Source organism: Mustela lutreola, chromosome 2 (genome assembly GCF_030435805.1).
Source record: "Mustela lutreola isolate mMusLut2 chromosome 2, mMusLut2.pri, whole genome shotgun sequence".
Lineage (NCBI taxonomy): Eukaryota > Metazoa > Chordata > Mammalia > Carnivora > Mustelidae > Mustela > Mustela lutreola.
The window spans coordinates 46,652,941-46,678,237 of NC_081291.1; the positions used below are offsets into that span (position 1 = coordinate 46,652,941).

At 37.8% G+C, this 25,297-nt stretch overlaps 1 pseudogene; it reads right to left on the reverse strand.

Annotated features, from left to right (window-relative positions):
- Positions 1-1,412: 1,412 nt before the first annotated feature.
- LOC131825521 (glyceraldehyde-3-phosphate dehydrogenase-like) lies at positions 1,413-2,448 on the reverse strand (annotated as a pseudogene).
- Positions 2,449-25,297: the final 22,849 nt, after the last annotated feature.

A 25,297-nucleotide genomic window follows, 5' to 3' on the forward strand; every position in this document is an offset into this window, starting at 1 on the left:
ATGTGACCTCCTTTAATCTTGACAACAACCCGAAGAAATGAGCATTACAAATGAGGTTCAAAGAGGCTGGTAAGGGACCTGCCCAAGGTCACACAGATAATAAATGATGGAGGTCATATTTTATTCAGTATTACTCAATGAACTTTCACTGACTTCCCTCCCTGTGCAACATTCTGGGCTAAGCACTGGGGACACCAGAAAATAAGACACAGTGCCTGCCTTCAGAGAACGCAGAGCCTGCTGCAGACAACAGGTGGTTATTCATTCACTCACCAACTTCTAACTGTTGGGGGTCTTCTTTGTGCTCAGTCTCACTGGGGTACTGAGAAATGAGCAACACACAGAATAGACAATGTTCCCAGTACCCTAGAGAGTGCATTCTAGTAAGGCCAGACAAGTAATTTAAAATAAACAACACAAAGGCTATATATTCTATGACTCCAACTATAGATATTCTGGAAAAGACAAAACTATAGAGACAATTTTATTTTTTTAATTTATTAATTATTTTTATTAACATATAATGTATTAACTGCCCCAGGGGTACAGGTCTGTGAATCGCCAGGTTTACACACTTCACAGCACTCACCATAGCACATACCCTCCCCAATGCCCATAACCCAATTACCCTCTCCGTACCCCACGCCAGCAACCCTCAGTTTGTTTTGTGAGATTAAAAGTCTCTTATGGTTTGTATAGAAACAATTTTAAATACTACTTATTGCCAGGAGTTTGGGAGGAATATGAGAAAGAGAGGGATAAAAAGGATTTTTAGAGCAATAAAACCATCTGTATGATACTGTACTGGTGGATATATGACATTACATATACATCAAAACCCATATTGCTATACAAGGCAAACACTGAACCCTAATATAATCTAAGGACTTCATTTAATGTATCAATATTGGTTGAACTGTAACAAATGTATTATACTAATGCAAAATATTAATAGTAGGGGAAGCTGGGTGGTAGGAGGAGAAGTGGGTAAAAGGGCCTCTCTGAACCATCTCAATTTTATATAAACCTGAAACTCCTATAAAAAAATAAAGCCTATGGGGGTATAGGGATAGGGTGGCTGGGTTATAGACATTGAGGAGGGTATGTGCTATGGTGAGTGCTGTGAAGTGTGTAAGCCTGATGATTCACAGACCTGTACCCCTGGGGCAAATAATATATTATATGTTAATAAAAAATTTTTATAAATAAAGCCTCTTAATTAATTAATTAACTCATGTAGGTCCTTGCCTGGCACAGTAAGTTTGGATTTTATTTCACTGAAAGGAAAAGTTAATGGAGGATTTTCAGCTAGAATTGACATGATTTGTTTTACTCTTTTTTTTTTTTCTGACTACATTCAGTATACTTTATATGGTATGACAAGGTAGGGTTCCCCAAACCCTTCCCCTTATTCAGTATATCTGAAATGGAAACTGTGGCGGTCGGGAGATTCTCTTTGTGTTGGGGGATGAGGTGGGGCAAGGACTCCCTTTGCTGTAGCCAAATTCATTGTCATACCAGGAAATGAGCTTGACAAAGTGGTCAATGAGAGAAATGCCAGCCCCAGCATTAAAAGTGGAAGAGGGGGTGTCATTTGTTAGAGTTGCGGGAGACAACCTGCTCTTTTGTGTAGTCCAGAATGCCTTTGATGGAGCCCTCCAATGCCTGCCTCACCACCTTCTTGATGTCATATTTGGCAGCTTTCTCTAGGCAGCAGGTCAGTTTCACGATGGACACATTGGGTGTGGGGACACAGAAGGCCATGCCATTGAGTTTCCCATTCAGCTCAGGAATGACCTTGCTTACAGCCTTGGCAGCACCAGTAGAAGCAGGGATGATGTTCTGCACAGCCCCTTGGCATCACACCACAACTTTCCAGAGGGACTTCCCCTGGTCTTCTAGGTGGCAGTGGTGGCGTGGATTGTGGTCTCAAGTTCCTCCACAGTACTGAAGTTGTCATGGATGACCTTGGCCAGAAGGACCAAGCAGTTGGTGGTGCAGGAGGCATTGCTGACAATCTTGAGGGAGTTGTCTTAACTTCTTATGGCTCATGACCAACACAAACATGTGGGCATCATCAGAAGAGGCAAAGATGATGACCCTCTTGGTCCCACCATTCAAATGAGCCCCAGCCTTCTCCATGATGGGTGAAGACCCCAGTGGACTCCACAACATACTCAGCACAAGTATCACCCCATTTGATGTTGGCAGGATCTTGCTCCTGGAAGATGGATACGGGCTTCCCACTAATGACAGGTTTCCCATTCTCAGCTCTGACTATGCCTTGGAATTTGCCCTGGGTGGAAACATACTGGAACATATAGACCATGTAGTTGAGGTCAATGAAAGGGTTGTTGATGGCGACAATATCCACTTTCCAGAGTTAAAAGCACCCCTGATGACCAGGCACCCAGTACAGTCAAATCCTTTTACTCTGACTTTCACCATTGTGTCTTGGGGAGGTGGCGGGCACTGCACGAGAAGATATAGCTGTCTTTCAAAAGGGGAGGAGCGGAGATTTCAAAATGCTTTACATTTTGAAAGAACTGTGGTCCCTGTATGGAGAATGGATTGAAAGAAAGCAAAAGTAAAAGCAGACAGACCAGTTTGGAGGTGAGAAAGAAAAGCTTTGGGATATATTTAGGATATAGAACCAACGGGCTTGCTGTTATGAGCAAGATGAGAACAAGAGGGAAATCAAGGTGACTTCTAGATTTTTGGATGGAGCAGCTGAGTCACTGATGCTGCTATATCGGGACTGGCAAGACAAAGAGAGGAAAAGGTTTGGTGGCAACAAGGGTGAAATCAAAAATGCTGTTAAGATTTGACATGTGGAAAAGAGTTAAAATATAATTACAATAAGTGCCACTAAGATAAGGGCATATTCTAAATAATCCGAAAACACAGAGAAAGGAGAGACGAAATCTGTGAGAGGAGAGGGCAGGGAAGGTTTCACAGAAGATGTGAAGTTTAGCTTGTATATTTAAAAGCAATCAAGAAATAGCCAATAGGTGAAAATGACATTTAAGGCAGAAGGAACAGCACATACATGTGCAAAGGCAGGAGATACAAAAAATACAGATTTAAGCAAGCTTCATCCATTGCTCCAAAGCTATCTCCTAAAGTCAGCCTGAGGTTTCTAAGATGCAGTAAGGTAGTGAGAAAAGTATGCAGTGGTAGAGACATGACTATGTTAGAGGAGGAGCCTGAGATTGAAAAGACAGAGAGAGTTTAAATAGAAGATTAAAAACTTTGAGTTCCAGTCTCAACTCTGCCACTAGGCAAGCCGTTTCATTTCTCTGGGCTATGTCTTCATCAGTAAAGCAAGAGTGTAGAACTAAGTTATTTCTAAGATGATCTTTAAGTCTGGAAATCTGTAAAACTACGGTTAGTAGTCCTCTTGTACCTATATTAAAAATACATATTTATAAATATATATAAAATGTTTCTATTTTTATTTAACACATATACACACAAAAATAAATCCTCCACTCATTTCAAAAAGGATTTAAGACAGCCTAAAGAAATACATACTGTTGTATAATAAACAATTTGTCTCATCTTGGATCCTAGCTCCCAGAAGATAATCTCAAAATCCTTGAATTTCCTGAATGATGGGAGTGACTTTGTTATTTATGCATCCCTTTTGTCATACCTGATTTACACTATTAAGATAACTAAGAATGGGGGTTAGTCACTGGAAAGACCAACCATGGGATTAGAGAGTTGAGTCTTCGAACCAGCCCAAACTCCAGGGAGGAGAGGAGGACTAAAGATTAAGTTCAAACAAATGGCCAATGATTCAATTAATCATGCTTATGTCAAGAAACTCTAATAAAAACTCTGACCACCATATCTCAGGTAAGTTTCCTTGTTGGTGAACACATCAATGTGAACAGTGATGCCTCCTGCTTCCATCCCAGACCTCATCCTAATTGTCTCATTATCTGTCTGGTCCTGATTGATAGGCTTTATAATAAAACTGTAATCATAAATATAGTATACTCCTGAATTTTATAAGTCATTCTAGCAAATTATCAGACCTGAGACAGTCATAGAAATCCCCAAATCTATAACCAGTTGGTCAGAAGTCTAGGTGGTCTGGGGACACCTAAAACTGTAGCTGGCATCAGAAGTGAGGGTAGTTTTCTGGAAATTGTGCCCTTGAGTTGTGGAGTCTGTGCTAACTCCATGCAGTTGGCATCAGAATTACATCACAGCATTGTAATAAGAGAAATGAAATAAATATACAGCTATATCCAGGAGAAATAAAGATACAAATATAAAGTGATGAGGTTTACTACTCATATCCTGAGAATGAATTCCAAGGCCTCTTTATAGGGATTTCAGACTCAGCATGGTATGGTCCTTAAGAACACAGGTTTAAAGCCACACTTAAGAGGACCCAACTGCACTCTTTACCATCTGGGTGACCACAGGCAAGTCTATGAGCCTCTATTTCTTTACCTGTAAAATGGAGATAAAAATAAAGCTGACTTCATGGAATTGTTGTAGGAATTAAGTAAGTCAGTGCATAAAAGGTATTGAAGACAATATCTGACACATAAGAACACTCCAAACACATTACTAGTACAGGTCACTGTCAGCACATCAAAGTACAATTCAGTGGAACTAATTTTTTTTTTTTAAAGATGCACTCCAGGGTACCTGGTGGCTCAGATGGTTAAGCAACTGCCTTTGGGCCTGATCATGATCCCAGAGTCCCAGAATCGAGGCCTGCATTGAGCTCCCAGCTCTGCGGGAGTCAGCTTCTCCCTCTGACCTTCTCCTCTCCTGCTCTTTCTCACTGTATCTCTCTCAAGTAAATAAATAAAATCTTAAAAAAAAAAATGCGGTCCAGATGTGAAATTAACAGTCTATCACAGCACTGTACAATTAAACTTCAAAAAGGATCATAATGTTCTGTATCTAATACTGTCTACTACAAAAGTTGCTAGCCATATGTGGCTATTGAGCACTTAAAATATGGGCATTTTGACTAAGGAACTGAATTTTTAAATTTTATTTTATTTTTAATTTATTTAAATTTAAAATAACCACATGAAACTAGTGGGTGTCATATATTGTACAGCAGAGAGATCAAGGACCACATGCCCTTTGGGTGCTCTTTCATGCACATTACTCCTCACAGCCAAATTTTGGGCAAGGAATGGGACGGTAAGAGTTCAAGTCCATTTAATTCTAAGTTACTAGTTAAAGAGAGAATCATGGGGGCGCCTGGGTGGCTCAGTGGGTTAAGCCGCTGCCTTCGGCTCAGGTCATGATCTCAGGGTCCTGGGATCGAGTCCCGCATCAGGCTCTCTGCTCAGCAGGGAGCCTGCTTCCTTCTCTCTCTCTCTCTCTGCCTGCCTCTCAGTGTACTCGTGATTTCTCTCTGTCAAATAAATAAATAAAATCTTTAAAAAAAAAAAAAAAGAGAGAGAATCATGTGTTCAATGTGCATCAAAGCAAAGAGTAGGTTTAATAATTTGTTGTTAAAGTCAAAAAGCCTATCCCCAATAGCCAAACTATGGAAAGAGCCCAAATGCCCATCAACTGATAAATAGATAAAGAAGATGTAGTAGATATATACAATGGAATATTAATCAGCCATCAAAAAGAATGAAATCTTGCCATTCATAGTGATGTGGATGATGCTAAGTGAAAGAAGTCAGTGACAGAAAGACAAACACCCTATGCTTTCACTCATATGTGGAATTTAAGAAACAAAACAGATAAACATATGGGGTGGGGGAAGAGAGAGAGAGACAAACCACAAGAGACTGTTAGAGAACAAACTGAGGGTTGACAGAGGAAAGTGGGTGAGGGAGGGGCTAGATGGGTGATGGGGATTAAGGAATGCACTTGTTATGATGAGCACTAGGTAATGCATGTGATAAATCACTGAACTCTACTACTGAAACCAACATTGCACAGTGCTAACTAGAATTTAAATACAAATTTGAAGAATGAAATAAAATAAAAGAAAAGTAAAGTTAAGAAGCCTACCCATCAAGCATGAGCCTGGAGAAAAGGCCACTGACTGCCACGTGGAGAGGAACCAAGGTAATATTTGCAGATAAGAATAAGACTTCCCTCATATAACAATCCAGAGTTCACTACAATTTATAATAAGAAGAGGCTGCAAAGTTCTACTACTTTATGTGTTTGTATTGAGAATTTAAAAAGAAAAGGCATATAACTGCTTGGCACATTTCCTTGCACAACAAATGTTTAATAATCAATTTGAGCTTTTTTATCATCATTATCAGAATTATTCTCTGCCACAAAATGTGCCTGTAATAACTACAACCTGAAAATCATATAAGGAGATATTAATAATGTCAATATAGGGCCCATTTTATGATATTAAATTGCAAACAGTGTTAATTACTGATGAACCCTTCAAGATAGGCTAGTAGAAAGCAAACAAGCTGGCCTTCTATACAGGGCTTTTAGATTTTGACCAATTAAATGCTAGAGGACCTCTTCCAAAACTGATGGGTTGGGTTTTGAAATAACTAATTTAAAGTAAAGTAATTAGATCTGGGGACCAATGTCTATAGATGTTACCATTAATTTGACGAAATAAAACTGTATCATTAGCATTTAGGCAAAGGTCTGTTCTCTATAGCAGGGAAGCATGGATTTGGCTCATCTAGGAATAGTATCAAGTCATTAAGATACATATTAAGGAGGAGAATCTGAAACATGTCTGTCAAAAAACTGTCTCTAATGACCTGGAATCTGGAGAGTGGTGTTACAAGTCTCATACAAGTATCAGTAGCCAGAAGTCTTTATCTAGGCCAAAACCAATTCCTGTACTTAAGCCAAGCACTGACAGGAGGTCAATAAATTCAACATTTTCAAAGTTCCCAAGAAACTTAATCACAAACTGATGAAACACATATAATGTTGGTCAATAAGGCAAGAACTATGCCTAAAAACAAATACTCTTGAAAAAGACACTGTCCTGAGAAATCTAGAGTTGTAATTTATCAAGAAGGAAATAGGCCTACCTCTAAATGGAATAATTTAAAGGGAAAAGAATGCATTTTTTTAATGGAATCACCTTATATATAATTGGCATTTGTTTACTTATGGGTAATAGATATAACAAATACACAATGATTAAGCCCATTATGGAGAGCAGTGCTAAATATTCAAAAGGCAAATGGCCTTTACCCGGTGCTTTATTTAATGAGAAACTATTACCGAAAACTCAACTTAGGTCTTCAATTTCAAGACAGCTGATGCTGGGAATTTTTGCCCAACATCACTCTTCTACGAGCACTAAAAAATAAACTAAGAATCCTATGTTTTTCATCTCTGGTGACTTAGTTACAAAAAAGAAATACTGGCAGCTTCAAAGTATGCTTACCACCAGGTCTGAATTGCAGTAAGATTAAAGAGAAACAGTACAGTAGCTGAGATTGGTTCCTTTGGGTACCACGAACTATATATAATAATTTAAATAAATTAGTTATATAACAGTAAAAGACACTAAAAGATCAAATGGTGTATCAATTAGGAATATTTTAGGCTACAAGAAGAAAACGTGACTATGGTGGCTTAAATATTAGGAACTGGTTTTTCCTCACATAAGGGGAAGTCAAGAAGCATGCAGTTGTTGGTTCTGGTTTAGTTAGCTCCAGAGCCTCTGAATTCCCTTGATATTTCCCTTATGGACCCAGGTTGGCTGCTGCAGTCCAGGTCACATTGCAGCCTAAAGAAAATAAAAAGAAGAGGTAGCACCTATTTAAAAGTCCAACTCTAGACTAAAATCCTATGTGTGATCATCCAGGCCTGACTACAGGCAATTGCAAGGCTTTGCTTGATGGGCCTCACAGCTAGAAGCTGCCCTCCCCATTCCAGCCAATGCACTGCAATTTTCTGAAGAGAGTTACAGCCAGAGACTCAGCCCAATCTCCACCCCAACCCACCTAGGCTACCACGCTGATATGTATCTGCATACACATATCTAGCTGAGGCATCTTTATTCAGAGACCCCCTTAGCAGAGGCCTTTGATAAGGCACTTCTGAGGCACCTCCACAGAGACTTCATTAACAGAGGCCCTAAGTGAAGCTTTTTCTCCATTCTGGCTCACTCTACGCTTTTATCTTTTCCTCCGTCCCTCTACCAGACCCCTCAGATCCATTAAAAAGTGAGGAACCAGGGCACCTGGGTGGCTCAGTGGGTTAGGGCCTCTGCCTTCAGCTCAGGTCGTGGTCCCGGGGTCCTGGGATCAAGCCCCGCATTGGGCTCTCTGCTCAGCAGGCAGCCTGCTTCTTCCTCTCTCTGCTTACCTCCTGCCTACTTGTGATCTCTCTCTGTCAAATAAATAAATTTTAAAAGTGAGGAACCTTCTAGTTCAAACTCCAGAGCAAAAAAACATTTCCCCCATTTGTGCTGCATCCACCTGACCCTTGCCTAGTGCTGAGGATACACTAGGGAACCAGGGACAATTTTTGCCTCTTGCTTGAAGTGTTGCAATAAACAAATAAAGGCTTGTTACTTTCAGTTTGACTCACTGTCCTCATTGACCAACCTCAACACGTGGCAGCTCAACATCTATATCAGAAACCACACAGTGGACTTCAACTTTCTATTGGGCTTTACTGAAATACACATGGCTGTTCTTAGGTGAACAGCATATACAAAGAGAAAGGGGTTGGTAACCCAACCATCAGTGCTTGTTACAGTTTGGAAATTAGCTCTTTGAGGAAAATAGAGGCTAAGGAGCTTAGAAAAGAGATATGTGTTCTGAGCAAAATGGAGATGGGTTTCATGAAAGATTAAACTTTAAACCATGCTCTGAAAGATAGATAAGATTTGTAGATAAGAAGGCAGGACAGATGTAATAAATCTAGTAAGGAAAGGTTTTAAGGCAGAAAAGCACTCCTGGGACAGAGAAAGGAACATCCTATTCTAAAAAAGTATAAATGGAGAAAAATACTTTTGTTTTGTTTTGTTTTGTTTTTAAAGATTTTATAACTTATTTGAGATAGAGAGTCTGTGAGCAAGAGAGCACAAGCATGGAGAACAGCATAGGGAAAGGGAGAAGCAGACTTCCAATAAGCAGGAAGCCCAATGTGGGGCTCAATCCCAGGACCCTGAGATCATGACCTGAGCTGAAGGCATACGCTTAACTGACTGAGCCAGCCTGATGCCCTGGGAAAGAATGTTTTGATTCAGGAAGTACAACATACTTACCTCCCAAACTGATGAGGAGCATGCCACTCTTACGGGAGAATCTTTGACATCTAGTACTGGCAACTAAACTAAGAAATGCCTATAAAAAATACACCATTGTCTATCCAAACAAGTCAACAAACATTTATGACAAACAAGTCACCTTAATATACACAGATTACACTCTCCAGAAAAAGCAAGTAAAAAGTGCCAAAAGTGCCCTGTGCAACAAAAAGAGAGAAAATACAATTCTGCAACCATCTCTGCTTTTAACTCCCACTGAGATCCACAGGGTATCCATTCATGGATATGAAGGATATGGCCCTGAAAATATAAGCCTCTGATCTTACAATGAATAGAGTAATCTTTAAATTAAAACATGACATCAAAAAGGCTCTGAATAAACCAGTTTAAGTTGAAGGTTTCTTTCTTTCTGTTTGTTTTAGGATTTTTGTGTGAACGAGAGATGAGGCCACTGGTCAAATGGAAAGCATATTCAATAATTGTAGCAGATAAGATCAAAGCAATATTTTCTCTGTATTCCCTAAGAGGCATGTTTCTCCTGTTTCTTATTAATTGGCAGTGATGGTCTAAACAAACAGTGGAAATAAAACTAGCAAGTCAGGTTCTTTCATGTCTCTTGTTATACCTCCTATGGAGTAACAGACAGTTGGACACCAAAAAGCTCCAGGGCCAAGATCTTTCCTGTTAGGTCCAAGTGAGCAACACCAGAAAGAAATCTGTAGTGAAAGTTCTCCTTCAAAATAGTTCCCAATGGTCCCATTTTGAAAGTAGATACTTTTCCTTCCCTGAACCTAATTGGTAATCAGATATTCCTGCTTATTAATCTACCCGACTGTTTCTGAATATTAAAATGTGGGACTGTATGATCACGCAACTATGCTGGACGTGCAAGGAAATAACAAACTGTAAACCCACAACTGTAACCTTCTATAAGTGAAGAGGACAATGGCCCCCCAAAAAGGAGACATTTTAATTAAACACTTCCCTGTGGCTTTGCCTTTCTTCTTGTGTGCTCAGCTGAAGTAATCAGAGAAAAACCTGAAGGGAGCCTCCCCAGAAGCCTCACTCAGCCCCTTCCAGCTGAGTCTCACTCTATGTTGGCAACTGTCTCCACTGAGGAAGAAACTTGGCATGATCTGTAATGTACATCTGCTCTGAGGAATAATCCCCCCGGAGAACCACCAGGAAACAGCCTATTCTAAAAGCAAAAAATCAAAACCCTACTCACTTTAAAAGGAAGAAACAAGTAACAATCATTTAAGAAAGATTCTTTCTAAGCTACTGGCATATAATACATCTTCTTTAGAGATTTCCCTTATATAAATGGTATAATTTATAATATAATAAAATTCACCCATTTGGAGCATACAGATCAGATTAGTAAGTTTATACAGTTCTGTAACCATCATCAGACTCAAGCATTAGAACATTTTCATCACCTCCAAAAATTCCTTTGTGTCCATCTGCCATAAATCCCTGCTCATACTTCCAGCCCTAGGCAACCTGCTTTTTGTTTCTACAGTTTTATCTACTCTGTAAATTTCATATAAATGCAACCATACTATATATATTCTTTGGTTTGTGTGGCTTCTATCACTTACCATGATTTTGAAGTTAATTCATGTTGTTGCATATATAAGAAGTTGACTTCTTTTTATTGCTGAGTAGTATTCCATTGTATAGGTATTTTGTTTATCCATTCTACATTTGATGGACATTTGAATTGTTTCCAAATACTTAGAGACATTATAAGTAACATGAACATTCAGATAGAAGTCTTTATGTGGACATGTGATTTCATTTCTCTTGGGCAGATACTGTATCTAGAAAATAAATTGCTGGGTTACATGGTTCATATATATTCACCTTTTTAGGAAACTGTAGGAAATTTTTTTAAAGTAGTTGTATCATTTTCCATTTCTTTCAGCAAGATATGAGAATTCCAGTTGCTTTGTAACTCCAATAACACTTCATATTCCCAGTCTTTTCTGATTACATATGTTCTAGTAAGTGTGTAGTGGTTTCCCATTGGGGTTTTAATTTGCATTTCCCTAATGACTAAAGCTGTTGAACATCTTTTCATGTGCTTTTTTACTATCCATAGATGTTTTATGGTGATCTATTCAAAATCTTACATTTTTTTAGATTGGGTTGTGTGTCTTCAGATGTAAGGTATTTTTAATACTCTGGAAGTCCTTTATCAGATATCTGCAAATATCTTCTCCCATTCTTTATGCATATCTTTTCCTCTTCTTATTAATGCTATCTTTTATAGAATTTTAATTTATCCTTTATGTTCATGTCTTTTGTTTTCTAAGAAATCCAAGATCACAAATATTTTCTTCCCTGTTTAATTCTAGAAGTATACTTTCAGCTCTGATATTTAGATCTATGATCTATTTCAGAATTTCGTGTATGGTATAAAGTAGCAGTTGAGGTTTATTAATTTGCTTATAGGCACTCAATTTTTCCAGCACCATTCGTTGAAAAAAACTCATTTATTCCACTAAATTATCTTGCAGGTTTGTCAAAAATGAAGTGACTATAAAGTAAATATATTTCTGGATCCTTTGTTCTATTCAATGATCCATAGTTTATGATACCAATAGCACTGTGGATTACTATAGACTTATACTAAGCTTTGAAAATTGCGTATCATAAGTCTTCCAACATCATCCTTCTTTTCAAAATTATTTTGTTTACTCTAGGTACTTTGCATTTCCATTTAAATTTTAGGATCCAGGGATGCCTGGTGGCTTAGTCAGTTAAGCCTCTGCCTTTGGTTCAGGTCATGATTCCAGGGTCCTAGGATCAAGCCCCATGGTGGGTTCTCTGCTTAGCAAGGAGCCTGCTTCTCCCTCTTCCTCTGCCTGCTGCTCCCCCCGCTTGCGCTCTCTCCCTGTCTTTCTGTCAAATAAATAAATAAAATATTTTTTAAAAATAAATAAAAAATTTTAGGATCCATGTGCCAATCCCTATTTTTAAAAAAACTGCCAGGAATTTGATGGGGATTCTGTTGAATCTACAGATCAATTTTGAGAAGAACTGCCATTTTAACTGAAGTAAGTCTTCTATCTAATCCATGAACATAGTATATCTCCTCACTTATTTAGGTCTTCATTAATCTCTCTCCATAATGCTTTGTAGTCTTCAACATAGTTTTTAACTCTTTTTTGTTAAATTTATGTATAAGTATTTTATTCTTTGGGGTTCCATAGTTAACAATATTATTTTTTCATTCATTTGTGGATTGTTAATTTTTAATAGATAAAAATAATTGATTTTTATATAGTGATCTTCTGTCTTATTATCTTGCCAAGACTGACTATTAATTCTAACAGCTTTTTGACAGATTCTTTAGGATTTCCTACATACAAGTCATATTGTCTGTGAATAATGTAACTTCTTACCTTCTAATATACGTCTTTAATTTCTTATTCTCATCTTATTGCATTGAGTAGTATCTCCAGTGCAATGCTGAATAAAAGTTCCAAGAACAGACCTCCTTGTCTCCTTTCAAATCTTAAGGACAGAAACCATTCAAGCTTTTAATATTAAGCATGATATTAACTATATAAGCATTAACTATATCAGCCCTTGATCAGCATGAGGAAATTCTCATCAATTCTTAACTGGTTGAGAAATTTTGCAATAAATATTGTATATTTTCATTTTTTTATATCTGTTGAGATAATTATATGGTTTCTGTCAGGAAAAGTCTGCAAGGACCAGTGATGGTATAGGAAAACCTAAACAATAACTGACATATGTTGGAAATTCAATATAGACAAATCTGAGAGACTAAAAACTCCAGAGTGACCCAGTCATCATGCACTCCATACTTTTGTGAATTTTACCTCCAAAAGTTCCACGTTCTTACTATGAATACTGGAGGAAAGTCCCTTACGCTTTTGGCAGGGGGAGAGAAAAAGGAACCATTTTGAAATACAAAGGTTTATGTTCTTGTCAAAACTTGCCCTCAGGAGAAGCAATTTTACCAGAACCTAACCTACTGAGGTTTAACTAGAGCCTAACCTACCTAGGGGAGGGAAGTACCAGTTCCAGTTCCCTCTAGCCATCGTGTCCCACCTGAGGCGGGGGAAAACTAAGAAGCACAGGAGAAGTTCACACTCAACAACACACTGAGACCTAACATGATCACCGTATTATTAAAGCTTTTCTTACCACAGTTCCTTTTACCCTGTAAAAGGGTAAAAACAAGAATTAAAAGGCATACTAAAAGGCAAAAAGCACAGTTTGAAAATATTGAAAAAGCACCAGAACCAGATACAGCAAGAATGTTCAGATTATCAAACCAGGGTTTTTGTTGTTTTTTTTCTTTTTAACTGTTATCAACATACTGAGGGCTTTAAAGGTAAAAGGAGGCAATGTACAAGAATAGATGGAAAATGTAAGCAGAGAGATGGAAATTCTAAGAAAGAATTAAAAAAAAAATACTAGAGATCAAAAACACTATGAGAGAAATGAATGGTGGACACATCTAAAAAATCTCTCAGCTTGAGAATATGACAAAAGAAACTTCCAAAACTGAAAAGCAAAGGGTAAAACAGACTGAAAAAAAAAAAAAAAAAAACTGGTGTCCAAGAACTTTGGGACAACTACAAGAGGTGTAACATTCACATAAGGAAATAAGTAAAGGAGAAGAAAAAGATAAGTCAACCTTGCATTCACAGAATAAACATGATTTGGCTACAGTGATAATCATATTTATATGTTGCTAGACTCAGGTTACCAATATTTTGTTGAGGAGCATTGCTTCTATGTTCATAAGAGATATTGGCCCATAGTTTTCTTTTTCTGTGATGTCTTTGTCTAGCTTTGTATAAGGGTAACAGTGGCTTCATTAAATGAGTTGGGAAGTTTTGTTGGATCTATTTTCTGAAAGAATTTGTACAGAATTAGTATTATATTGTTCTTAAATATTTCATAGAATCCCCCAGTTAAACTACCTAGACCTGGGCTCTTCTTTGTGGGATATTATTCTTTCAATTATTCAATTTAATAAACCTTTTATTGGGTACCTATGACATAAGAAGTTTTGTAGCTATCTTTGATAAAGTATGATTTCCTATTTTTATGGAGTTTACAATCTAATATAAAGAAAAAAAATCCCAATTTTTTTTATCAAACAGTGCTTAATCCAAAGCACTGTTTGATACAGACAGTCTGGTGAACAAAGCATTGCACTGAGGCTTGCATTCAAATTCAGCCTCTGTCTCTACCCAGTAGTTTGGCCTTCATCATTCAAACATTCCAAGCCACCATTTCTTCACTATAAATGGAGAGAGTTACACTAGAACATCTGTAAGATCCTTCTAGTATTTAATAATTTGGTCTATGGTGAAAGCACAAAAAAGAACTTTACCACAAATGATAATGTGAGGAAAAACTTTTATTATAATTCATACTAGAGACAAAATAGTGTTCCTAATTTATAAGCAGATCCTAGAAATAAAGAAGAAACTCACAGTGCAATAGAAAAATAAAAAACAGATGCCAGAAAAAAATACATAAATGGTCCTTAAACACATGAAAAGTCATATCAAATCAACTGTATACTAAGAACAACCAACTAGAAAATGTAGACTGAAAAATATAAACACTTAAATACCAATAAAAGACATCAAATATCTTTGGATTCACCTAATACATTTTGGTTAAGAGTTCTCTACTGAGAACTATAAGACAGTGCTCAGAGAAATTAAATAAGGCTTAAAAAATATTCATGGATTGAAAAATGAGAAGGCCACCTTCCCCCGAAATTTATTTGTACATTCAGTACAATCCAAATTTTCAGCTGGGATTTTCCGCACTTACTCTAAAATTTACATGGAAATGCAAAGGGCCTAGAAGAGCAAATATATTATCAAGGAAGAATAAAACTAGTGGATTTACACAACTTCATGTCAATACTTAGAAAAAAAACTGCAATAATTAAGGCAATGTACTCTGTGTGCTGAAGGAACAGAATAAAGAGCCCAGAAACAGACCCAAACATATATGGTCATCGGTTTACGGAAAACACACCACTGAGTTAAGAAGGGAAAGGATGACCCCTCTTTTCCTCTGTTAATAGTGCTGACTATTGGATACATAATAGAAAAACGATGTATCCTGACCCTTAAATTACACAATGCACAAAAATTAATTTGAAAAGGGTCATAGGCCTAAGTGTGAAAGATAAAATAATAGAGCTTCTGAAAGAAAACATTTTAAGAGAACATCTTCATGACCTTGGTATAAGCAAAGCCGCCTTAAGCAGGATACAGAAAACACCAACTATTAAAAAAATTGATAAGTTTGTCTTAATTTAAATTAAGATCCTTGGGGCGCCTGGGTGGCTCAGTGGGTTCAGCCGCTGCCTTCGCCTCAGGTCATGATCTCAGGGTCCTGGGATCGAGTCCCGCATCGGGCTCTCTGCTCAGTGGGGAGCCAGCTTCCTCCTCTCTCTCTGCCTGCCTCTCTGTCTGCTTGTGATCTCTCTCTGTCAAATAAGTAAATAAAATATTAAAAATAAATAAATAAATAAATTAAGATCCTTAGTACTCCAAAAAATAGTGTTAAGAGAGTGATGGCAGAATACAAACCAAACTAAAATAAATAAAAGGTTTGAAAGACACTCATAAAAAAGAATACCCAGGCACCCAGGTGTCCCAGTCAGTTAAGCCTCCAACTCTTGATTTTGGTTCAGGTCATGATCTCAGGGTGATGAGACTGAACCCCACCTAGGGCTCCAAACTCAGTGGAGAGACTGCTGGAGATTCTCTCTCTCTCCCTCCCCTTCTGCCCCTCCACCCCCAGTATAGTCTCTCTCTCTCTCTCTCTAATAAATAAATAAACAAGAATATCCAAAATATCAATAAACAAATGAATATGTACCCAACAATATTAGTCATCAGGGAAATATAAATTAAAACCACAATTAAATACCAATACACCTTTACCAGATTGGCTAAAATTATATAGACTGATAACACACCAACTCTTAGAACTCTTAGCAAGGCTATGGAACAACTTGAACTCTCGTACATCGCTGCTGGCAGTATCACACTCTGTAGAGTGTGGTTATCACACTCTGGAAAACTACTGGATCAGATCTACTAAAGCTAAATATACCAGCAACCTTAATCCTGGGTTTATCCCCAAAGAAAACATATACATCTTATAAAACACATACTAAAAATTTTTAGTGCAGCTTTATTCATTTCATAATAGCCTAAATCTAGACACACCTAAAAATGTCATCTCCTGGAAAATTGGTATAAATTGTTGTATATTTAACAAAAAAATATAAAGCTAATAAAAAAATGAACTGATGTTTTCATGCAAGAACATGGACAAATCTCTCAGACATGAAGTTTAGGGAAGAAGCCAGATGTAATAAAACACACACTATATGATATCAGTTATATAAAATTAAACTACTAATCTATGTGATGGAATTCAGCAAGATGGTTAGTAGTGAACAAAAAGGGGCAAGAGCCAATTGTCCAGGGTACTAGAAATGTTTTAAGCTTATCTTGGGGATGGTTATATGGGTTTCTACATATTCAAAAATTCATCAAGGTGTAAACTCAACATTTGTGTAGTTTACTCTATGTATATTTTACTTCTAAAAATGCTAATAATACTCAAAATCATCTAAGATTAATGTAAATTAAAACCACCTTGAGATACAATTTATTGCATATTAATGGCAAAAAAAAATAAAAAGAAAATCCAAAAAGTTATTTGATATGCTCTCTTGTCAAAGTTACGGGGAAGCTCAAACTAACATTGTTTTGTTTTGTTTCTTTAAAGTTTTATTTATTTATTTATTTGACAGAGAGACACACAGAGAGAGGGAACACAAGCAGGGGGAGTGGGAGCGGAAGAAGCAGGCTCCCTGCCAAGCAGGGAGCCGGATGTGGGCCTGGATTCCAGGAACCTGGGATCGTGACCTGAGCTGAAGGTAGCCACCTAACGACTGAGCCACCCAGGTGCCCTCAAACTAACATTGTTAATGGGAATGCAAAAATGCTGCAATCTATATGAAGCAGTGACTGCATCTACCCTTTGACAATCTCACTCTGGAATCTGTACTCATATGAAGTGACATATACATATAAGATTAATTCATGACATTGTTTGAAATAGGAAAAATTTTTAAATGACCCAAGAGTTCAGCAAGAGGGTACCAGTTAAAAAAAATCTTATATCCACTTATCAAACTCAACACCCAAAGAAAAATAATCCAATCAAGAAATGGGCAGAAGACATGAACAAACACTTCTGCAAAGAAGACATCCAGATGGCCAACAGACACATGAAAAAGTGTTCCACATCACTCGGCATCAGTGAAATACAAATCAAAACCACAGTGAGATACCACCTTACACCAGTCAGAATGGCTAAAATTAACAAGTCAGGAAATGACAGATGCTGGCGAGGATGTGGAGAAAGGGGAACCCTCCCTCCTACACTGTTGGTGGGAATGTAAGCTGGTGCAACCACTCTGGAAAACAGTATGGAAGTTCCTCAAAAAGTTGAAAATAGAGCTACTCTACAACCCAGCAATTGCACTACTGGGTATTTACCCTAAAGATACAAACATAGTGATCCAAAAGGGAGCATGCACCTGAATGTTTATAGCACCAATGTCCACAATAGCCAAACTATGGAAAGAACCTAGATTTCCATCAACAAATGAATGGATAAAGAAGAGGTGGTATATATACACAATGGAATACTATGCAGCCATCAAAAGAAATGAAATCTTGCCATTTGAGATGACGTGGATGGAACTATGCTGTTTCGCTATGCTTAGCGAAAAAAGTCAGTCAAAGAAAGACAACTGTCATATGATCTCCCTGATATGAGGAAGTGGAGATGCTACATGGGGGGTTTGGGGAGTAGGAAAAGAATAAATGAAACAAGATGGGATTGGGAGGGAGACAAACCATAAGAGACTCTTAATGTCACAAAACAAACAGGGTGGCTGGGGGGAAAGGGGTTGGGAGAGGGTGATGTGGTTATGGACAATGGGGAGGGTATGTGTTATGGTGAGTGCTGTGAAGTGTGTAAACCTGGCGATTCACAGACCTGTACCCCTGGGGCTAAAAATACATTATATGTTAATTTAAAAAAAAAAAACAGGAAAAAAAAAGTCATATCCATGCAACAGAATAGTATGTAACTGTCAAAAAACAAACAAGTCCTATGTATTACTATGTGCTATGTGACATATTATGCAACTGTAAAAAAATATGTAATTATTTTTTTAAAAGAGGAAGATGCCTGTGTACCAAAATGGAGAGATCTCCAAGATACATTACTAAATGGAAAATATGGTACAGAACAATGAACACAGAATATAATTTTTTAATAAAAGAGCGAAAAATAAAATATATATTTACATTTTCGTTTTTGTGCCTACTAAAACAATGAAAGTAAAACAAGGAACGAATAAAAATTATTAACCACAGGATGGTGGGGTAGGTAACAGGGTAGATAAGAGAGACTTCTCAATATATATTGTTTGGAAATAATGTTGAATTTTTATTTTAAAGATTTTATTTATTTATTTGACAGAGAGAGACAGAGATCACAAGTAGCAGAGAGGCAGGCAGAGGGAGAGGAGGAAGCAGGATCCCTGCTGAGCAGGGAGCCTGATGTGGGGCTCGATCCCAGGACCCTGAGATCATGACGGAGCCAAAGGCAGACACTTAACCGACTGAGCCACCCAGGCGCCCCCTAATGCTGACTTTTGAAGCATGTAAGTATCTTAACTATTTTTTTAAAAAGAACTTGAAACTATTTAAAAAGAACATGAAAAAAAAAAATGAGGTGTATTTAAATACTGTTACTGAAATTCAGCCAGGGGAAAAAAATGAAGATTTATATCAGCTAAGAAATTATTTTTAGAGAAACAACTTTATATGGTTTTTGAAAGATGGGTATGGCCTGATTTGACATCTACTTTCACATTTCAAAGTGGATGGGAAGTTCACTTTGAAATCTTGTCACCTTAGTCAAAATGTTCTGTTGAATATCGTGTTGCTTGCTTCATTCAGCATAGTGGTCACTTCTGAGAAGTGACGTAGAGAAACAGGGGTGGGGCTGGGAGAATTTCAGAGGAGTCTGAACCACATCTACATTTTTTTTAAATATATGTAATATAATAAAAGACATGAAGCAAAAAATGACAACATAGAAAGATCTGACAAACCTGGGTGGTAAGGTGAAAAAAAGTTCAATTGTGTCCTTTATATTGAAGACGCCAGAGGCCTCTAAGAAGAACAATAGGTCTATTTAAGATAAAACATTTCCTTGTTTATTGTGGACAAGCAATATAGGGAAGAATAAACATGTTTGAACCAAAATAAATAAATAAATAAAACAATACCACCACCAAAAACTACAACAACAAAAACACAGAAGAGTCTGGCTCATCAAGAAGTTGCTGTAAAGCCAGCTTTAAGGATGCTAAGCTGTGAGTGTGCAGAGCAAAACTCAGCCTGCATGAGTACCCTGCTGCTGAGTGGGGCCAGGGCCAGAACATCAAATGTCAGACTTCATGTGAGGGCATCAATTTATAAACAACCAGAACCTATTTTTCTTGTAATTCCTTGTAGGCAATGAACACAGCTTCCAAATTGAAAACTAGACCAAGTAACCATGAAGCCTTCAGAGACAACATTTTGTACATATTTCATGATTTCTTTTTAGGGAAATGCACAAGGTCTAATTACACAAGCTGTTTATTCTCCTCATTAGCCTTTTGGGTTTCAGCATGTGTGGATTTTCTTAAGCTTTTCTCACTATTAAATCAGGCAAATTCAAACTCACAGAGGAAGTCAGATTCTAGGATGCAGCTTCTACAGCAGATCGCCAAGCTACCCAAACCCATGGGGTAATCAAAAACATTTTGTCTACTGCTATATGGCTTTTTTATTTCCTCCTGCAAATAGCTGTAGCAGAATTCATGTCAACAAACACGCCCCCACAGGTTTAGCCTGTTTAACCGCAGTCTCGTGACTAAGATCCTTATCGTCACTTGGTAAAGTGGTAAAGATGAAAAGAACAGATGGTGAAGAAAATAGATTATTAATATAAATAAATAATACCTTATAATATTCAAATTATTTCCCTTATATTATTCCAAATTTCAAAGCGCTTCTACATATTTGATCCTTATAACAACTCACTGGGGAAGCAAAGCATTTTGCATTCCATTTTACAGATGAGGAAAGCTAAGGTACAGGGAAGTCAAGAGGCTAGTCAAGAAGTTATACAGATCGTAAGTGGCAGGAACCCACACCCATATATTCGGGCCCTAGTCCAGAGTCCCTTCCACTATGCCAAATGTCCAGCAGGTTCAAGCCAAAAAAGTGAACAAAAGAGTACAAATTTCTTTCTATCCATAATATACATATTCTCACACAGTCATGGTTCCCAGTATATCTAGTTCCTAGATGTTCTGGAGACCAATCTTTACCCAGATCTCTCTTTTCCCTCTTTGGCCTGCCACAGATCTAAATTTCCAACATGGCTAAAAAGCTGGACTCCACCATGTTTTCTCAGTATTTTTCCTCAGGTATATGCATCAGAAATGAACTGGGAATATGTTTAAAATATAAATTCCTGTGCGCATCATCCTAGATCCATGGAATTAGAATCTCTTGGGGGAAGGGGTAATTTAAGAAAGAACATTTTTTAAAAGCTCCTTCCATGCACTGTTAATAGTTTTAAAGGTAAAAATCACTGTTCTCAGACATTTTGCAAAGAAGACATCCAGATGGCCAATAGACACATGAAAAAGTGTTCCACATCACTCGGCATCAGTGAAATACAAATCAAAACCACAGTGAGATACCACCTCACACCAGTCAGAATGGCTAAAATTAACAAGTCAGGAAATGACAGATGCTGGCAAGGATGCGGAGAAAGGGGAACCCTCCTACACTGGTGGGAATGTAAGCTGGTGCAACCACTCTGGAAAACAGCATGGAGGTTCCTCAAAAAGTTGAAAATAGAGCTACCCTACGACCCAGCAATTGCACTACTGGGTATTTACCCTAAAGATACAAACGCAGTGATCCGAAGGGGCAAGTGCACCCGAATGTTTATAGCAACAATGTCCACAATAGCCAAACTATGGAAAGAACCTGGATGTCCATCAACAGATGAATGGATAAAGAAGAGGTGGTATATATATACAATGGAATACTATGTAGCCATCAAAAGAAATGAAATCTTGCCATTTGAGATGACGTGGATGAAACTAGAGGGTATTATGCTGAGCGAAATAAGTCAGTCGGAGAAAGAAAACTATTATATGATCTCCCTGATATTAGGAAGTGGAGGTGTAACATGGCGGGTTTGGGGTGTAGGAAAAGAATAAATGAAACAAGATGGGATCGGGAGGGAGACAAACCATAAGAGACTCTTAATGTCACAAAACAAACTGAGCGTGGCCGGGGGAGAGGGTGGTGGGGTTATAGACATTGGGGAGGGTATGTGTGTTATGGTGAGTGCTGTGAAATGTGTAAACCTGGCAATTCACAGACCTGTACCCCTGGGGCTAATAATACATTATATGTTTATTAAAAAATTATTTTAAAAAAATAATCACTGTTCTCAGCAGTGAACCCAAGACGTTTTGAATCAAAGACTAGAACTATCAAAGAATTATTTTTTTTTTATTTTATTTATTTATTTTTTTTTAAATTTTTATTTTTTATAAACATATATTTTTATCCCCAGGGGTACAGGTCTGTGAATCACCAGGTTTACACACTTCACAGCACACACCAAAAAGCGGGGGGGGGGGGGGGGGGATTATATAACTAGATTTTCAACACTCCATTAGTGGGCATTACTTGAAAGTTGGACTTAATGATGTTTAAATAACTGATTAATTGTGCCCTGGAAGTACCAATAGAATAACCTAGGGACCTTAAAGCATTTAAGAAGTCATAATCTTTTATTTTTGAAAGAAAAAAAAATGGCAATTCATTTTAGATTCCAAATTAATGTACATGTGTCCTATCCACCATGCTCAGCTATATCTTGTGTCATTATTTATACCTGTTTTAACTGAAACTTACAGAGTTTGAAGAGTTAGACTCTTGCAGGTGAATCTGTAGGGTAACCTTTAATATTTTCAGGGCATAGGGCAACAATACAAATGATTTTGCGCTTGATATATATATCTAAATATTTAAAAGTTGTAAATCAGGCTCAAAAACTATTAAATAAGGTAAGTTTCATCCTCCTACATGAACCGATTAATATTATAATGACTTGGAGGGCCAGGGTGTGGACTTCTAAGAATTTGGTGCCAGCATGTGGTAGCAAAGACAGCCAGCCTGTACCCCCTCCCACCAGCCCACATTCATCCATGTGCATGGATATTTCAACCTGTGTGGTTCAGTTCAGTTCTCAGTCTCTGCAGGGAGCAGCCTCTGGAAGCTGGCTCAATGCCAGTTGAACAGAGAATTCTGATGTCCTCGATGCTTGGATTCAGGTCCAAGGCTAGGCTCATCGATTTGGTCTTGGGAACTCTCTGAAGTATGGGTGCCATGACAGGGACTCCTTTTGCTTGGACACAAGGAAGGTACTGGGGATCTTGCAAAATCATGGTTATAAAACTGGAAGGAAACTTGGAGATCATTTGATCCATGGCCTTCATTTTGCAAATGAAGCAGCTGAGATGCAGAGAGGTTATATGACTAGTCCAGGTCATAGCCCTACTTAAGGGAAGAATTGAGACTAGAGCTCAGATCTCCTTTCATCCATTCCTCTCTGTCCAACCTTTTTATACAGAGTGAAATCCCCAAATAGGTATAACTTCTATTACTTCTTCAGTTTGAAAATGACATTCAGGCTGTCTTTTAAATAACCATCTTAGACTGGGAGCCTTGGAGGTAGTGAGTCCATCCTGGCATTGTAGTAACCAGGAAGAAGGAAGGCAGGGGAGGTGGGGAGATGGGGTCTCCCTTGAGCAAATGCTGTAATGTACAACCAAGCTAAGGAAAAAACTCAATGAGCTAAAAACCGTTTTTTGAAAAATTTTTTTTTACCAAAATAAGTCATAGGACCACACTTGGTAGCACAATATGACACACTCTTGGTGGCACCCCAGTCTTTTATTCAATTCTCTGTGTAAAAAGAAATTCCTATGACAACTTATGGAATGGAGAGTAGTTACATAAAATACAGTTTCGCCCTCTTTACTTGATTCTCCAACCTCCAAGGCTAACTGAATGTATTATTATTATTATTATTATTTTGTTAGGAAATTATGAGATTGTTTTTCACTGAATACTCAAGGGAAGTGTATTTTAGTAGCAGAATTCTTACCAATTACACAGGGGACCCACATCTAATTTCCAAACTACCCTACTCTAATTCTAGCTAATACTAGCTAGTTATCTGATGTTGGGTTAATCACAGTTCCTCACTAGAAGACTGAGGGAGTTTGGCTAGATATCTTAGAGATTAGTAAAGGGGATTCTGAAACCCACTTTGGCTCTATGACCTCAGGCATGTTACTTAAATTCTCTGAACCTCACTTTCTCATCTGCAAAATAGAGCTAATAGTGCCTACCCTACAGAACTGTTACGAGTTTAAATGAATTATGTAAAGAAGGTGCTTGGAAGGATGCCTGGGATTTGATAACGGTTACTTTTATAATTGGCTGTAGTTTTGAGTGTATACCTAGAAAACACACATGTAAATACTACAGACATCACAAACTACAGATGGCCAAAGTCAGCCTTATCATACTTTTTTCAAAACCCACTTCTTCCCTTGTGTTTTTATTGTTGACACTGACACTACAATTTACTCACTTTTCCCAAGCCAGAATTCTAGGGATCATCTTAAAAAACTCTTCTTTCCCTTGTACCTTGTCTAATCAATCACTCAGTATTGTGGCCTGAGTTTTTCAATAATTCAAATCAAGTAAAGATTTAGATTTAAGAACTTTTTTTTTTTTTTTTTTTACATTTTAGAGAGAGCAAGTACATGTGCAGTGGGCATGGGGGAGTGGCAGAGGGAGAGAGAGAATCTTTTTTTTTAAACTTAATTAATTAATTAATTTTCAGCATAACAGTACTTATTATTTTTGCACCACACCTAGTGCTCCATGCAATCCATGCCCTCTCTAATACCCACCACCTAGTTCCCCCAACCTCCCACCCCTCACCGCTTTAAACTCCTCAGATTGTTTTTCAGAGTCCATAGTCTCTCATGGTTCACCTCCCCTTCCAATTTCCCCCAACTCCCTTCTCCTCTCTAACTCCCCTTGTGCTCCATGCTATTTGTTATGCTCCACAAATAAGTGAAGCCATGTGATAATTGACTCTCTCTGCTTGACTTATTTCACTCAGCATAATCTCTTCCAGTCCCGTCCATGTTGCTACAAAAGTTGGGTATTCATCCTTTCTGGTGGAGGCATAATACTCCATAGTGTATATGAACCACATCTTTTTTATCCATTCGTCTGTTGAAGGGCATCTTGGTTCTTTCCACAGTTTGGCGACCGTGGCCATTGCTGCTATAAACATTGGGGTACAGATGGCCCTTCTTTTCACTACATCTGTATCTTTGAGGTAAATACCCAGTAGTGCAATTGCAAGGTCATAGGGAAGCTCTATTTTTAATTTCTTAAGGAATCTCTACACTGTTCTCCAAAGTGGCTGCACCAACTTGCATTCCCACCAACAGTGGAAGAGAGTTCCCCTTTCTCCACAACCCCTCCAACACATGTTGTTTCCTGTCTTGCTAATTTTGGCCATTCTAACTGGTGTAAGGTGATATCTCAATGTGGTTTTAATTTGAATCTCCCTGATGGCTAGTGATGATGAACATTTTTTCATGTGTCTAATAGCCATTTGTATGTCTTCATTGGAGAAGTCTCTGTTCATATCTTCTGCCCATTTTTTGATATGATTATCTGTTTTGTGTGTGTTGAGTTTGAGGAGTTCTTTATAGATCCTGGATATCAGCCTTTCGTCTGTACTGTCATTTGCAAATATCTTCTCCCATTCTGTGGGTTGCCTCTTTGTTTTGTT